The sequence below is a fragment of the Scylla paramamosain genome, chromosome 10 (genome assembly GCF_035594125.1).
Source record: "Scylla paramamosain isolate STU-SP2022 chromosome 10, ASM3559412v1, whole genome shotgun sequence".
Taxonomy (NCBI): domain Eukaryota; kingdom Metazoa; phylum Arthropoda; class Malacostraca; order Decapoda; family Portunidae; genus Scylla; species Scylla paramamosain.
In genome coordinates this window covers 1,173,574-1,190,462 of record NC_087160.1, presented here as the reverse complement: position 1 = coordinate 1,190,462, position 16,889 = coordinate 1,173,574, and positions in this window count along the sequence as shown.

Genomic DNA, 16,889 nt, shown 5'->3' with positions numbered 1-16,889 from the left:
AAGGGAAGGAGGGAGGGAGAGAGGGAGAATGTTGGTTTCATTATTGTGTACTGTAAATAGCTGCCACGCAACTGCATTTCCTATACCGTCATGGAGTATTTTTTTGTATTATTTGCACTATTACATCTATGGTTTAGTTATCATTGGAATAAGCAAAGTAAGAGAAGCTGCAAGAAGCCGTCAGGCCTACACGTGACTGTCCCCGTATGAAATATCTATGGTTTACCTTATTATGATTTTGAAGAGATGGTATATATATCTAAGAGTTAATTGATACGAATATACTATAGCGATGATTTTTTTTTTTCTACCTTCAATCACTTTATTTTATTTACTTATTTCTTTTTTTCCGTATCTGAGTTAGCACGGATATGCAGCACACTGATTAATTTTGCCTACTTTCACCATTAATTTTATTTCATCGTCTTTGTAACAACGGAATCAATACGTATGTATATCACATGACGTGTAGCATAATTTTACGAGTGTTCCGTTAAAAAAAGATACCACGCCGGTACATTTCTTCTTCTCTCATTCCGGTATTTCTAGCTTGTCACTCAGCAGGAATAAGTGAAACAGTGTGACGAGGAAACGCTTAAGTCCGAATATCCGATCCCAAGCAGCTAAATATCCTCTACTTACATGCATTATTATTATTATTATTATTATTATTATTATTATTATTATTATTATATTATTATTATTATAGTAGTAGTAGTAGTAGTAATACGTACTTATAGGAGCTTATTTATTTATTTATTTAATTTTCTATCTCATTTTGCTTTGTTTTTGTCACCTTGGCAGATTAAGAATGACATAAGACAGGATTTTATGTCACGGAAATCTTTTAGTGTTACATGGCAGTCAGTCATAGTTATTACAGTTGCGTTCAGAGCCGCTCCAGGTGGCTGTGGTGGCATCCGTGGTGTTGTCAGGAGTATTTCCTTTCATTGGTTCCGTTATCATCCATGGTTACCTAATATTGTCACTGTTTTATCTTCCAAGTCACACTGAGATTCTTGTTAGGCTTCTTGTTACTGGTGACTTGAGTTGCGCATCAAAACTAAGAAGAAAAAGCACCCAGTTATGAGAGACTGTCGACGTGGAGTTTCTTGTCAGAAGCCTCATACATTTGCATATCTCCAGAGACGATAGACAGTGTATAAGTTGACGCAGCTTTGTATAAATCTTGAACTCGTATTTATAAGCAGTTTAGCTCTTGGTATCGCTATATTTAACAGAAATAAAGGGATTATTGCGGCTTTCAAGGGTGTGTTCATAATTCCAGTGATGGTGTGACAAGGTTTCTGAAGCATCAATTGCAAAGAACACCCATGGGAGCCTGACATAATACCATTGTGGCTTCATAAATAGTGCTTATGAGAGACCAAAACGTTAAGAATACAGGGCTTGGTGTGTAAGAGGTTCAGGACGCGAAGGGAAACGTTTGTGTGGTGATCTTGTTGCGAAATCAGATTGAATGTTATAGCTTGTTATTCTCTGTATGCTTCTCACTAAGCTGCGTAGAATCGTAATACACTCTTCTTTTCCTCTCCCAGCATTCATTAGTGTATCATCGCTATGCTTTATTTATTCTAGCGCTTAATACTAGTCCTCATTCTCTCAGTAATCAGGGAATGTCTTTAATTAACGTTATCCTCTTTGTTGCTCAAATTCTTCATTCACTTTCCTTTTCCTCGCATTTTCCTCTCTTACTTCAGTTAATGTTTGCATCTTCGTTATTCCTTTTTTGTTCGATCACTCGTCTTCATTTTTTGTTTGTTCTGTTTTACTACTTGGGCGTCAGTTTTCTGTAGCTCTTTTTCTCTCCATCACTTATTTGTACATCTGCGTTATTCCTCGTTTATTCATTCACTCGTCTTCATTCCCTGCCAGCTGTTCTCTTTTTTTATGTCAGTTTCTTATAACCTCTTTTCCTCTCCTTTTTTCTCATTTCCATCACGTATTTATGCATCTTCATTATTCCTCGCTAATCCGACCACTGCTCTTCATTCCTTGTTAGCCCTGTTTTAGCACTTACGCATCTGTTCCTTGTATCTCAGCGTTGCATTCCTCCAGCGCCAAGGTAATGAAGGCAGGGAGTGGCTGGCTAGAGGGCGTGACATTCCTCCGATTAATGAAGCCCATGATCCTCGCGTCGCTCGGCACAAATCACTCTTTTATGGACAGCCGTTCTCCGATAGCGCGTCAGGAGCTCTGGCTGGTGCGATCCACAGTGATGTGTTGCACGGACGTTGTGTGTCGTGTGTTGCAAAGGCGCTGTTTGCTGGGAATAACCGCATGAAATCTGATCAGACAGAGAGGTGGTGCGATTCTCTCTCTCTCTCTCTCTCTCTCTCTCTCTCTCTCTCTCTCTCTCTCTCTCTCTCTCTCTCTCGTCTCTCTCTCTCTCTCTCTCTCTCTCTCTCTCTCTCTCTCTCTCTCTCTCTCTCTCTCTCTCTCTCTCTCTCTCTCAGGAAATGTATCTTGCATTAACATCAACCATTATTTTTAATTTATACTTTATCCTCTCCCTTAAATTCATTCCTGTACCTTTGATCTTTTGTCCGTATCTCTCTCTCTCTCTCTCTCTCTCTCTCTCTCTCTCTCTCTCTCTCTCTCTCTCTCTCTCTCTCTCTCTCTCTCTCTCTCTCTCTCTCTCTCTCTCTCTGTCTCTCTGTCTCTCTCTCTCCTCTCTCTCTCTCTCTCTCTCTCTCTCTCTCTCCTCTCTCTCTCTCTCTCCTCTCTCTCTCTCTCCTCTCCTCTCTCTCTCTCTCTCTCTCCTCTCTCTCTCTCTCTCTCTCTCATGTTGTGATCTTGTACCTATAAACAACTGTCTAGTACTGGGTCTTCTGTTTTCTTTCTTTTTTCTTCCTTGTTTTCTAATTGTCATTTTTACTTTTTTCTTGTTTTTTTTACTTTGTATTTATTTCTTTTCTTATCCAATGTTCATCTAATATAGGCGCGTAGAAGAAGAGTTAGTAGCTAGTTGACTCCTGGCAGGATATTATTTCCTTTTAAAAAATGACAAGTAACCACAAATTTCACTTGTCAGTTCATTTTGTAACGTCCTTTAGAAAAAGTAGTGTCATTTATTTTGGTGCTATTAGTTTCTATTATTTTTTTCCTCGTTTCTAAATGTTCCCCGCATTACACTTGTAATATTTCTGGACTAAAAAAAAACTTGTACTTTTATGCGCCGGGAGAGTGACAAATTAATTAAAAGCGACACATTAGGAAATGACTACTTTGGCGTTTCTGGTGTCATTTGCTATCCCCATGATGTGCAGACCGACTCGAATATGTTAAAAAAAGATGAAATACGTAGTGCAACACAAAATACGTAGTGGCAACACACCATAAAGTTTGTGTTCTTTAAATAAAGGTGAAAAAAGAAAAAAAAAAAAAATGGGCACAATCATAAAATACTTATCATTTTCTTAGTACCATTGCAAGTTTAGTCCTGGTAATTTAATTTAGATCAAGAGGGAAGATGATTTTGGCTAGTAAAGCGGTGTGTGTGTGTGTGTGTGTGTGTGTGTGTGTGTGTGTGTGTGTGTGTGTGTGTGTGTGTGTGTGTGTGTGTGTGTGTTGAGTCAGCGCCCTGGCTGCACAAAGTATGAAGACAAGAGTGTAACATAGGAAAGTTGAAAGTCGTGGCTTGGACATAAAAGAAAGGAAGACGTTCTCCAGACATTTTTCTGTAAAAGTTTTATGTCGGTACTTCCTTTGCTCTAGCGGTCCTTGTTGTGAGAGGAGTGCTAGCTCTCTCTCTCTCTCTCTCTCTCTCTCTCTCTCTCTCTCTCTCTCTCTCTCTCTCTCTCTCTCTCTCTCTCTCTCTCTCTCTCTCTCTCTCTCTCTCTCTCTCTCTCTCTCTCTCTCTCTCTCTCTCTCTCTCTCTCTCTCTCTCTCTCTCTCTCTGGTTTCACCTCAGGCGTCAGATCAGTCATCGCCTCCTCATCTTGGGTGCTATATTGGAGTTCGTACTGTCTTCATCGATATTGGGAACGTGTGTGTGTGTGTGTGTGTGTGTGTGTGTGTGTGTGTGTGTGTGTGTGTGTGTGTGTGTGTGTGTGTGTGTGTGTGTGTGTGTGTGGTGTGTGTGTGTGTGTGCGTGCAACACTAACGTTTATTCATGCAAGATATCCTTCGAATTAGTACTCACTGGCATTGCAGAATACGTTTTTCCTGTCAAGTTAAACAAAAGAAGCTTGCCATATTTGTTACCTTGCTGCTAGAATAACTAACTGATAGACACATTGGATAAGTAGAGAACGAGATAATTCACTCACTCACTCACACTCACTCACTCACTCACTCACTCACTCACTCACTCACTCACTCACTCACCCACACCTTGCACCGACGAGATGGTTAAGTTGCTGACACTCACTCACCGATCCGCCCACCCTCCCATCCACTCACTCACCCACTCACTCACTCCACTGACGAGATGCTAAGTTGCTGACATAGGAACTGACTCCATCGCTGACTGATTAGTAGGCAGGGGAGTTTGGGTGGTTTATAGGTCAAGTGGTGAGGTGGCACAGAGTTGGGGCGGGTGCTGGGAGGCTGGCTGGGAGGATAGCGCTTGCTGCAGTAGGTTTGCTAGCGGCTCGATGGCGGACTCCCGTATGCTAATGGAGAAGACTGGTGAACAATGCAGTGAGAGCAGCTTGACGGAGCCTCACTAAGACGCTTCCTCGGCTGAGAGGTAATGGAGGGTGCTTATGGAGAGAGAGAGAGAGAGAGAGAGAGAGAGAGAGGAGAGAGAGAGAGAGAGAGAGAGAGAGAGAGAGAGAGAGAGAGAGAGAGAGAGAGAGAGAGAGAGAGAGTGCATTATTTTGGGTATACAATGAAAATAAAAATGTAAATGTATGAAAGGAACTGACAAAATTATGATAAAGAGAGAAGTGTCTAAAGAAGAATAAAGGAAGGATGTTACTGAAATAATGGTTGATGTTAATGAAAGATACATTTTCAGAGAGAGAGAGAGAGAGAGAGAGAGAGAGAGAGAGAGAGAGAGAGAGAGAGAGAGAGAGAGAGAGAGAGAGAGAGAGAGAGAGAGAATATTATGAAGTCTTAATTTCCATTTACAGTATTACATTCTTTTCCTTTTAACATTTCGATCTCCACTTTTCACATCCTCATTCTCTCATATTCATTTCCCTCTGTCATCCATTAACTCTTCATTATCTAAATCAATTAATCATATCTTCCCTCCACCCATTAACAGCATATTTTATCCATTAACCATAACTTCCCTTCTCCCATTAATTATATCAACCCTTTTTTCATAACTTCCCTTCACCATTTAACCCTCTCTTTTTGTCATGCATTAACTTTATCTGCCCTTTGCCTGTTACCATTTCTTCCCTTAACTCATTATCCCTATTACTCATTCGCCTGTTAACTATAATCTTAATCCTTCCCTCCCTCCACACCCACCCCTCCTTTCCTTCACTCATTAGCCTTCCATCTCTCCACCCATTGACGAAATTGTCTAATCATATATCAACTCTTCCTTTAATTAACACATTAACCCTATTAATCCTATTAATCCTTCACTCTTTAAACACAGCCAATCTCCACTCATTCATTCCCCTTCATTTACTAATCCGCCTTCTCTCAACCCTTCACTTCTCAGCACTCCTACGATTCCTTCATTCTTACGCTTCCTCGCTCCTTCGCCTCCTCCACTCCTTCGCCCCCGCAGATCGCCACGGGGCGCCAGAACGAGGGAGCAAGATTCTATTTGGTCTCATTTGTCTGCCTTTGTCGCCTTCTTTCTGCTCATAATGGACACGAAATGCTGCACTTACAGAGAGGAGGTGAAATGGGGGTCTTGTACGTGACCGACCCTGTGCAGCGAGAGAGAGAGAGAGAGAGAGAGAGAGAGAGAGAGAGAGAGAGAGAGAGAGAGAGAGAGAGAGAGAGAGAGATGGACAAAAGATCAAAGGTATAGGAATGAATGCGTTAAGGAAGATGAAATAAATGATGAAATAAGATAACGAAGACAAACAAAAACAAGAAAATAAGGATAGTAACTACGACAAATGAGAGAGAGAGAGAGAGAGAGAGAGAGAGAGAGAGAGAGAGAGAGAGAGAGAGAGAGAGAGAGAGAGAGAGAGAGAATTTCTTTGGTTAATTTCTCAGTAAAAATTTGGAATCACGGATTGACAACTGAGACAAGACTAGTACGAATCATTTAGGCTGAAGAAGCAAGAGGAGGAAGACGTGAGGAAATGGAAAGGAGGTAAGAGTGAGGGAACGAGCAGAGGGGAAGCAGGTTGCAATGTTGATGGAAAGGGCTTTGGTCACTTACTTTGCTGAAGGAGGAGAAGGATTAGGATTTGGACGAGGAGGAGGAGGAGAAGGAGGCAGTGGATAAAACGCGTGTAGGAGTTAGCAGAAATGACAAGAGGTGGAGATCATGACTTCAGACGAAAGGTGAATGTTTGGAGACAAGAAAGGAAAGAATATGAAGAGAATAAGAGGAAAATTGAGGGAAGATTTATAACTAGTGATGAAAGAGGTTAGGAAGTTAAGACTCATGAAAACGACATTTTAAGTTAACTTTCTTTGGAGAGAGAGAGAGAGAGAGAGAGAGAGAGAGAGAGAGAGAGAGAGAGAGAGAGAGAGAGAGAGAGAGAGAGAGAGAGAGAGAGAGAGAGAGAGAGAGAGAGAGTTACTAAATAGTTGTAACGTAAAGATTTTGAAGCACTTGTGTAGTACTGAGTCGAGATTACGAATCATTGAGAGTGAAGAGGGAAGAGGGAGGGGGAGGGAAAATGGAAAAGGATAAGAGTGAGGGAGCGAGAGAGGGGAAAGGCGGTTTGCAATGTTGATGGAAGGGGAGTTGGTACCATGGCTTCCAGGAAAGAGGAGGAGGAGGAGGAGGAGGAGGAGGAACATAAAGGTACAGAAAGAAAGGAGAAATTATAATAGGTCTGTTTGTCCTCACGTTGTATGTGGTGACTTATAAACATGATTTAAAAGTTAAGGCGAATATATAAACATGAGAAAATAGCTTCCTTATTAGTTAATATATATTTAAGAACATATGAACAATTTTCAATATGTAATTTCCCCGTTTTAATATGCATATGCTTTTATGATACTCATTTGGTCACATACGTGCACTATATTTAAATTTTTTAGATTTTATTTTAGGCATTTCATTGTGCTATGTGTGTAGGGACATGCCAATTGGGACTTGCAAAAAAAATGTTCGTTATGTAAAATTCCATTATTATTATTATTATTATTATTATTATCATTATTATTATTATTATTATTATTATTATTATTATTATTATTATTATTATTATTATTATTATTATTATTATTACCATCAGCATCATTATTATTATTTTATCTTATTAATGTAGGAGGGACACCGGCCAGGGAACACAAAAATCCAATAAAAACAAAAAATAAATAAAAAAAAATGCCCACGGAGATGCCTTCCCCGATTAGTGTCCACAGCGGGAATCAAAATTTAAAGGATAAGTGTCTTGAAATCTCCCTCTTCAAGGAATTCAAGTCATAGGAAGGTAGAAGGTAGAAATACAGAAGCAGGCAGGGATGATGATGATGATGATGATGATGATGATGATGAAGGAAGCTGCATGAAGCCATCACGCCTACCCATGGCAGTCCGTGTACTCGTATTATATAAAACATACCTATTTCCACTATCATATAATATTTCCTTTTATTTGATCGATTTATTTGATTTATTTCTTTATTTCATTTTATTTGATCGATGTGTTCAGTAACAGTCCACCTTGCTATCTCAAAAAAAAAAAAAAAATGCTTCTATTAAATTCAATTACATCACTCCGCATCTTTACTTTTGAAAGGCTGGGTAAATCTGCATCGTTGTGCTTATTCTTAACGTAAAATTCAAAATTCCATACACTGGGGATCATTTCAGGTAATCTACGTTATACCCTTTTTAGTGTTTCAATATCATTTTTGTATTATGCGAACCAAATTTGTACACGGTTCTCGAAGATGGGAAAGAACGAACGAATTATAAGGTATTAATATTCTCAAGGCTCGGATTGGAGATTATGATACAAAGGGAAAGGTTTATAGGGGAGTAGACGATGAAAAGTGGACGTTTGGACATACAAAAGGGAAAGGAATTATAGAGTCATGGATAAAAATGAATGATTTCCAGTTGAGCGTGGAAAGTTTAATAAATCTGTTGAGAATAAATACCATTTTTAGTTTTGTCTCGTAAGCATGAAAATGTAAAGCAGAGAAAGGAGATGGTGGGGAGAGAACATCAGGCATAGAGAAAAGAGTGAAAAGGAAGAGGGTTAAAGAAAAGAGAGAGAGAGAGAGAGAGAGAGAGAGAGAGAGAGAGAGAGAGAGAGAGAGAGAGAGAGAGAGAGAGAGGAAAAATAAAAATAGGATAGAATAAAAGAAAACGTTGCAAGGGAGGAAAAGAGAAAATAAAGGAGACGCTGGAGAGAGAGAGAGAGAGAGAGAGAGAGAGAGAGAGAGAGAGAGAGAGAGAGAGAGAGAGAGAGAGAGAGAGAGAGAGAGAGAGCATATTCCGCTGTTTGAAGTTGTGTTTACAGTTCTGACGTAATTTATTTTTATTTTATTTATTTTTTTTTCCCACTGGTGCCTCAGGGTGAGAGAGGGAAAGAGGGAAATAAAACGTGAATATGAGCTTTGAATTCACCTCACCGTGTCTCATATTACGCGACTCTATACTCAATGATTTATTTTCCTTCCTACTTCCATCACATTTTCTTCGTACCCTTTTCACTCTGCAGTATTCGTATTTTTACTGTAGGTTTGAGTTAATTGTTTTCTCTCTTTATTTTCGAGTCTTCAGCTTGAATGAAAGGCAGTGAGTGAGCGATGAATGGCGTGATGTTAGTGGCTGTGGGAATGTGTTGGTGGTGGTGGCGGTGGTGGTGGTGATAGTGATAACCATATTGATAAAAAAAATAATAACCATAAAAAAGTAATAGATAACGAGAGAGAGAGAGAGAGAGAGAGAGAGAGAGAGAGAGAGAGAGAGAGAGAGAGAGAGAGAGAGAGAGAGAGAGAGAGAGAAAACCACTTGTTCCTCTAAGAATGCTTTTAGTTACATAAGACCGAAAACCCATGCTGTAATAGCTCTCCCTATCTCTCTCTAAGGAAAAACAAGCCTCTTTATCGCCCGAAAGCCGTAAAATGAGTCCTTTCATACTCTCCCGGCGGTGAAATTAGGGAAACCATCGCTTTTGTATATTCTCGATTCAAGGACATAATTCTACAGTGTTATTTTTTAGGTGAAGCTTAGTCTTACCTTTTCCCATTGTCAGTACCTCTCTCTCTCTCTCTCTCTCTCTCTCTCTCTCTCTCTCTCTCTCTCTCTCTCTCTCTCTCTCTCTCTCTCTCGTCTTCCTTCCTTCCTTCCTTCCTTCCTTCCTTCCTTCCTTCCTTCCTTCCTTCCTTCCTTCCTTCCTTCCTTCCTTCCTTCCTTCCTTCCTTCCTTCCTTCCTTCCTTTATTCCCTAGATCCTCTTCCTTCTTACTTGACGTGCCTCCCCCACACTCTCATGTCTCTGCATTACCTGCTCTTACCTGTGGCCTTGAACCAGCATTTTCACTTTTTTATACGTTTTCTTTGCAAATATGTATGTCTCAGTCAGTCAGCCAGTCAGTCAGTATGTTTGTTTGTTCGTTTGTGTGCATTGTCTTTCAGTGTATACTGTTTGTTAGTATGTACTGTCTGTCTGGGTGTATTGTGTCTGCCTGTCTGTATGTCTACCTGTCTGTCGCTTGGTCAGTCTCTGGAGGGTGTGTGTGTGTGTGTGTGTGTGTGTGTGTGTGTGTGTGTGTGTGTGTGTGTGTGTGTGTGTGTGTGTGACATTCCGCTCTATCATTAAGTAAAATACATATGAGAGAGAGAGAGAGAGAGAGAGAGAGAGAGAGAGAGAGAGAGAGAGAGAGAGAGAGAGAGAGAGAGAGAGAGAGAGAGAGAGAGACGCAAAGAAGTCACACACACACACACCCACCCACCCACCCACCCACCCACACACACACATACACACACACTCTTCTTTCCACACTAAACTGCGCTGCGTAATGGCGAAAGATGATGAAAGTTTGTGACACCACCGTGTTTTATATATACTTTTTCCCCGCACGTGTTCCTGCAGAAGGGATGGGAGAGAGAGAGAGAGAGAGAGAGAGAGAGAGAGAGAGAGAGAGAGAGAGAGAGAGAGAGAGAGAGAGAGAGAGAGAGAGAGAGGATACGCGAAGAGAGACCGTAAGAAAGGAGGGAGGGATAGAAGACAGGAAGAGGGAAGGAGAGAACGGAAGAGAAGAGACAAGTGAACAGAGAATAGATGAAGGGAAGAAAAGACTACAAAAAGAGGAAAGGGAGGCGAACAGACGATAAATAAAAAGAAAGAAGAGCCTGGAAGAAAAGGAAGGAAGGAAGGAAGGGATAAGGATGAAAGAAAGAAGAGGAAGACGTAGAGAGCGGAAGAAGAGGAAGGGAAAGGAAGGGGAAGAGATCGAGAGGAGGGAAGGAAGGGACAGAGGAGAGGAGGAGGGAAGGGCGGAAGAGAGGAACAACGGACAACTCAAACAAGCAGTGATGGATTACGACAAGAAACACAAGTCGGATCTGATGGATGGTGTAAATTGGGACGGAGGAAGGTTTTGGGTTCCGTCCTGAGGTGGGGAAGAGGAGGAGGAGGAGGGGGAGGAGGAGGAGAAGGAGGAGGAGGAGGAGTAGGGGAGTCATAATGTGTTGTTTTGCAAGCGACAACACTGACATGACCTAATCTAACCTGACCTGACGTGACTGTGGCTTATAAACACTGAAGATGATTCCCTGGGTAATAGAAGCTGAGGGGACACACACACACACACACACACACACACACACACACACACACACACACACACACACACACACACACACACACACACACACACACACACACACACACACACACACACACACACACACACACACACACACACACACACACACACACACACACACACACACACACACACACACACACACACACACACACACACACACACACACACACACACACACTAGTAGTAGTAGAAGTAGTAGTTTATTGACAAATCTTTAAACACAAATTCCAGATAAATGCAGAAATAAAATGTTATATACGTGTTTTAAAATTAAAGCAATATAAAAATGTTAGAAATGCGGAAAAGGAGAGAAAACTTGAATATTTCAAATATGAATCTTGTGTAGAAATTTGAGACATCTTGAGAGAGAGAGAGAGAGAGAGAGAGAGAGAGAGAGAGAGAGAGAGAGAGAGAGAGAGAGAGAGAGAGAGAGAGAGAGAAAAAATTAGGATGGCACATATATTTAGATCAATCTTGTGATAGACTTGTAATGAGAGGTCAATCAGTCAGTCAGTCAGTCAGTCTGTCAATCAGTCAGTCAGTCAGTCAGTCAGTCAGTCAGTCAGTCAGTCAGTCAGTCAGTCAGTCAGTCAGTCAGTCAACTATCCACCCACCCCCACACATCAGTCAGTCAACCAGCCAGCCAGCCAATCAGTCAGCCACCTACCCACGCACTCGGTCAAGCAGCCAGTCAATCACTCAGTCAACCACCCACCCACACACACATCTACCCATCCATCAACCAGTTAGCCACCCTGCCACCCACGTATGCAACCAGTCAGTCAGTCAGTCAGTCAGTCAGTCAGTCAGTCAGTCATATTATAAGCATATGGAGGTGAAATCACACATTAATTACAGAATCCCCTTTGATTATCATTGTGAATAGTGATTCCTTTTGTACTTTTATTTGGATGAGTTATTGATCCCAACTCAACGCCAATAATAATAATGATAATAATATTAATATCTTTACACATTCATAAATCCCCTAAAATAAGTATTTATATCTAATCTAATTGTTCGAGAGAGAGAGAGAGAGAGAGAGAGAGAGAGAGAGAGAGAGAGAGAGAGAGAGAGAGAGATTGAATTTATTATAGCAGCCTGCCAGCCACCCCACGCTTAAAGAGGGCCTGCAATATATCCGCAAGTTACCCCTTCAGATAAGTAGATAGATCTGATAGGGGCATAGAAAACGGGCCATGTGAGGGCAGGGGGACAGAGAGAGAGAGAGAGAGAGAGAGAGAGAGAGAGAGAGAGAGAGAGAGAGAGAGAGAGAGAGAGAGAGAGAGAGAGAGAGAGAGAGAGAGAGAGATTAATGGAGAGAACGCTGATGGGTAGGGAGACGGAAAGTGCTAGAGAGAGAGAGAGAGAGAGAGAGAGAGAGAGAGAGAGAGAGAGAGAGAGAGAGAGAGAGAGAGAGAGAACCTATATTTTTCACACTATAATTTTTTCTCGTTCATTTTTTTTCAGATTAGTTTTTCGATGGTATCTCTCTCTCTCTCTCTCTCTCTCTCTCTCTCTCTCTCTCTCTCTCTCTCTCTCTCTCTCTCTCTCTCTCTCTCTCTCTCTCTCTCTCTCTCTCTCTCTCTCTCTCTCTCTCTCTCTCTCAGGAGGGTTCTCTGGACTGAAAGGAAATGCATTGTGAGTTAATCGGGCATGAACCACGTGTGTGTGTGTGTGTGTGTGTGTGTGTGTGTGTGTGTGTGTGTGTGTGTGTGTGTGTGTGTGTGTGTGTGTGTGTGTGTGTGTGTGTGTGTGTGTGTGTTTGGGGGGTACGTGCATAATTGAAAGAGTGTGGCATCGACTCCCGTTTTCTTTTGTTTCGCGTTCTACGTTTTCTTTTGTTTGGATTCCCCGTAGTTAAGATAAAAATCAGCAATGGGGAAAGTAAGGAAGGGAAAGAAATTGCAAAGTTAATGGAAAAGTAGGGAGGGAAACAGGGAAAAAAATAAACAGAGGAGGAAGGGAAAAAATGGTTGCAGGAAGAGAGAGGGAAGGAAAAAAATAAGATAGATAATAGCGGAAATGGAGCGAAGAAAAGAAAAAAAAGTAAATTGTACGATAAAAAGAAAGAAGTGAGATATAGATGCAATGAAGGAGGAATAGAAAAAAACGAAATATTATGCTGGAGGAGGATGCATAAAAAGGGTAAAGAAGGAAAGAAAGAAAAGTTGCCTGAGAGAAAATCAATAAAGTAAGTAGGAGGAAGCTAAGGGGAGGAAAGATAGGAAGGAAGAGAAGAAAGAAGAGGAGGAGGAGGAGAAGGAGGAGGAAGGAACCTGATGAAGTTAACTGATTGAAGTGAAGAGGAGATAGGGAAGGTGATGAAGTAAGAAGTGACGTAGAGCAATGAGAGAGAGAGAGAGAGAGAGAGAGAGAGAGAGAGAGAGAGAGAGAGAGAGAGAGAGAGAGAGAGAGAGAGAGAGAGAGAGAGAGGAGAATTTTTGTATTTAGTCTCTTCTCACTTACGTATGTTTTCAAGGACGGAATTTGTCTTCGAAAGCATAAATTGATTTCATTATTTCAAACATTCCACCTTACCTTCCCTTCGTCTTCCTCCTCTTTGTCATCTTGTCTTTCTTTATCATCCCCGTCATCATTTCTCACCTCCCTCTTCTATCCTCTTCCTTCATTTCCTTGCCTTGCATCTCCTTTCCTCCCCTCTTCTGCACCACCACCACCACCACCACCACCTCCACCTCCTCCTCCTCCTCCTCCCCTTTGTTCACCGCCACCACCACCACCACCACCTACACTCCCAAAGCTCCCCCACCTCGCTTTATCTCCCGCCATGGTTCCGCTGCATCATGGGGAGAGGGAGTAGGAGGGGGTGGGGGAGGAGGGCGATAAAATCAGTAATTGCACAATAAACAAACGAAGATCGTGAGCGGTGTGTGCCTCTCCGCGGGGGCCAGGCGGCAAATTATCTCGTGTGGCGGTGGAGATGACAGGCCGAGAGGGAAAACGGTGGAGGTGGTGGTGGTAGTGGTGGTGGTGGTGGAAGATGAGGGTGAGAGATACAAAAGGAACAACATGGAATAACAAAAAAGCGGTAGATTTGTTGAAGGAGGAGGAGGAGGAGGAGGAGGAGGAGGAGGAGGGGAAGAAGAAGAAGAAGAAAGAGCAGGAACAACATCAGGAGGAGACGGCCAAGGAGGAGCGTGGAAGAAAAATAATAGAAAGGAGGAGAAGGAGAATAACGACGATGAGAAGAGGAAGAGAAGAAAGAGCAGGAAGACGACGAGAAAGAACATTGATTTCTTGATTAATTAATTGACTGAGGTAGACAAAAAAATCAAAACAAAAATAAACAAACACTACCAGCCATACAAATACACACAAAAACAAACAAACCATGAAACAAGAAAAAAATATTAAGTCCCCGCTAAATGATGGAAAAAAAAAAGAAAACGGAATATTCTGATTGGGATGGGCACGGCCTAAATAGCTGGCCAGTGATGGGAAAGTGATGGGATGGGATGGTGTGTAACGCGAGGGTGATGGGCGTAACGGGAGTGGCTAGAGGCGGTAGGGGAGGGGAGTGTTGAGGGAGGGGGAAGGAAAGCTAGTGGAGGAAAATAGGAAAACGGAAGGATACACACACACACACACACACACACAGAGAGAGAGAGAGAGAGAGAGAGAGAGAGAGAGAGAGAGAGAGAGAGAGAGAGAGAGAGAGACGAACATTCAGAGACGGAATCGTAAATGAGTAAATGATGGAAGGTAGGAGGAGGAGGAAGAGGAGGAGGAGGAGGAGGAGGAGGAGGAGGAGGAGGAGGAATACGGCGAAATCCTTGCAGTGCCAGAGGTGGATGGTTCTTAGGGTGTCCCATTAGAGGGGCGAGAGGCGGCGTTTCATCATCAGTGGCGGAGTGGCGTTAATTCACTCACCCACATATGCAGTGCCGCCCCGCCTCCGCCGCTGGTCCGTCCCGTGACTCCTGATGGCCGTCTGAGGTTTTCTCGTATAGTTAGAATAAGCAGGTCCATGGCAGTGATCGATGCTTCTACTTTCACTGTTTGATTGATTATTCTTCTCATAATTGCAAGTCTTTGGCTTTTTTTCTTTTTTTCGTTTTTACTGCAGGTTGTTAAGTTTCCAGTCTTGAGAAAATTAGGTAAAATATTGTGTTTTGTTTATTTGTTTATTTTGCTGCTGTCTTTTTTAAGTTTACAGTCCTTTCAAAAAGAAGTTCAATATTGTTTATTTATTTATTTATTTATTTATCTATTTATTTATTTATTTATTTATTTATTTATTTATTTTTTACTGTAGTTTCTCAAATTTCCACTTCTTACAAGTATAGTTTTTGTTTCTACTGCAGTCAGTCTCTTTATGTACCAGTTTCTTACCAATACAAGTATAATATTTTTCTCTTCCATACTTCAGTCTCGTGAGTTTCCAATCCTTAGAAATACTAATACATTTCTTAATGCACTCTCTTAAGTTCAGAATCCTTACTAGTACATTTCTCTTTTTTTCAGCTGCTGGCTCTCAGTTTCCTATCTTGCAAAAATACATAAATATTGTCTTTTTCGTCTACTATATTATCTTACGTTTTCAAGTCTTACAAGTGCAGTGTTACTCGTAGCCTATGGACTGGTAAGGGATGAGGAAAGGGAGAATTGATCAAGACTTTAGCGCATTCAGCAGTTGTGCAGCGTGGATAGGATGAGATGAACTTCCTAGTGTCTCCTCTCTCTCTCCATGCAATTTTCTTTTACAGTGGTCTGAATGTTAGCGAAGGAGTGAGACACGCTTCCTAGACTCAAAGAAAGCGTTTTCCTGCACTTCTTCCTTCCTTCCTTCCTTCCTTCCTTCCTTCCTTCATTCACTGTGCTGACCATTCTTCTTCGCTCACTCTATACTTGTTTTTCTTTTGACCACTACGCACACATCATTCTTCCTTCACTTCCTCCACCTTGCTTCCTCCTCTTTATATATATGATCCATTTTGCCTTCACTCACTCCCTCCTCCACTTCCACTTCCTTCATCCACCAAATGTTACCTCTGTTCTTTGTTTTTCCTCTTTCTCCTCCACCTATCTCTTCTTTCATCCACATTTCATCTGTAGCTTTTTTCTTTTTTTCCTTTCCGTCTCTTTTTTTACTCCAGTTTTTCCACTTCCTTCATTCGCTTTGCTTTTTCTTATTTTTTTTTTCTGGTTCTTTCGTCCATTAAAATCTGTACAGCGGCATTCGTAAAAATTCCTCTCTCTCTCTCTCTCTCTCTCTCTCTCTCTCTCTCTCTCTCTCTCTCTCTCTCTCTCTCTCTCTCTCTCTCTCTCTCTCTCTCTCTCTCTCTCTCTCTCTCTCTCTCTCTCTCTCGTTTTTCGATTGTGTTCTATTATTTTTTTTCATTTTCTCTTTTTTTTTTTTAATTTCCGAGCGTCACGTGATTCAGTTTGAAATGGAAATGATTAAGTTGTCCATGAGTTCATTAGTACATTAGAAGCATTGTTCAGTGAGGTGTGGGAAGAGCTGGAGGGGAGATGGGAACAAGGGAAGGAGAGGAGGAGGAAGAGAGGGGAAAAATGAAAGAAGAGGGAAATGAGGTTGTCTGGGGAAGAGTGTTTTTCCTTCACACTTTCCTTCCCTTTTGCTAGATTCTTTGTCTTACGGTTCGGTTCCCTCGCTCCTTCCTTACTGGTCGTTTCTTGTTATTCACCGTCTCTGTTATTCCTTCTCTCTGTTATTCATTTTCATCCCATCTCATTCACTACTCTGCCCTTCTAGCTTTTCCTGTATTCATTTCTTCTCTCCTTTCGTTCTTCATTGCTTATTCTACTCACCTTTTGCTGTTGTATTACTCGTCTATCCTGTTCATTCCTTATTCTCTCCATTTATCATTCCCTCTCATTCCCTTTCACTACTCTGCCTGCTTATTCCTTTACCCCCTTTTCTCTCTCTCGCTCTTCCTCACATTCTTCATTGCTCATTCTCATTATTTACTGCTTCACTCTCCTCCCTTTTAC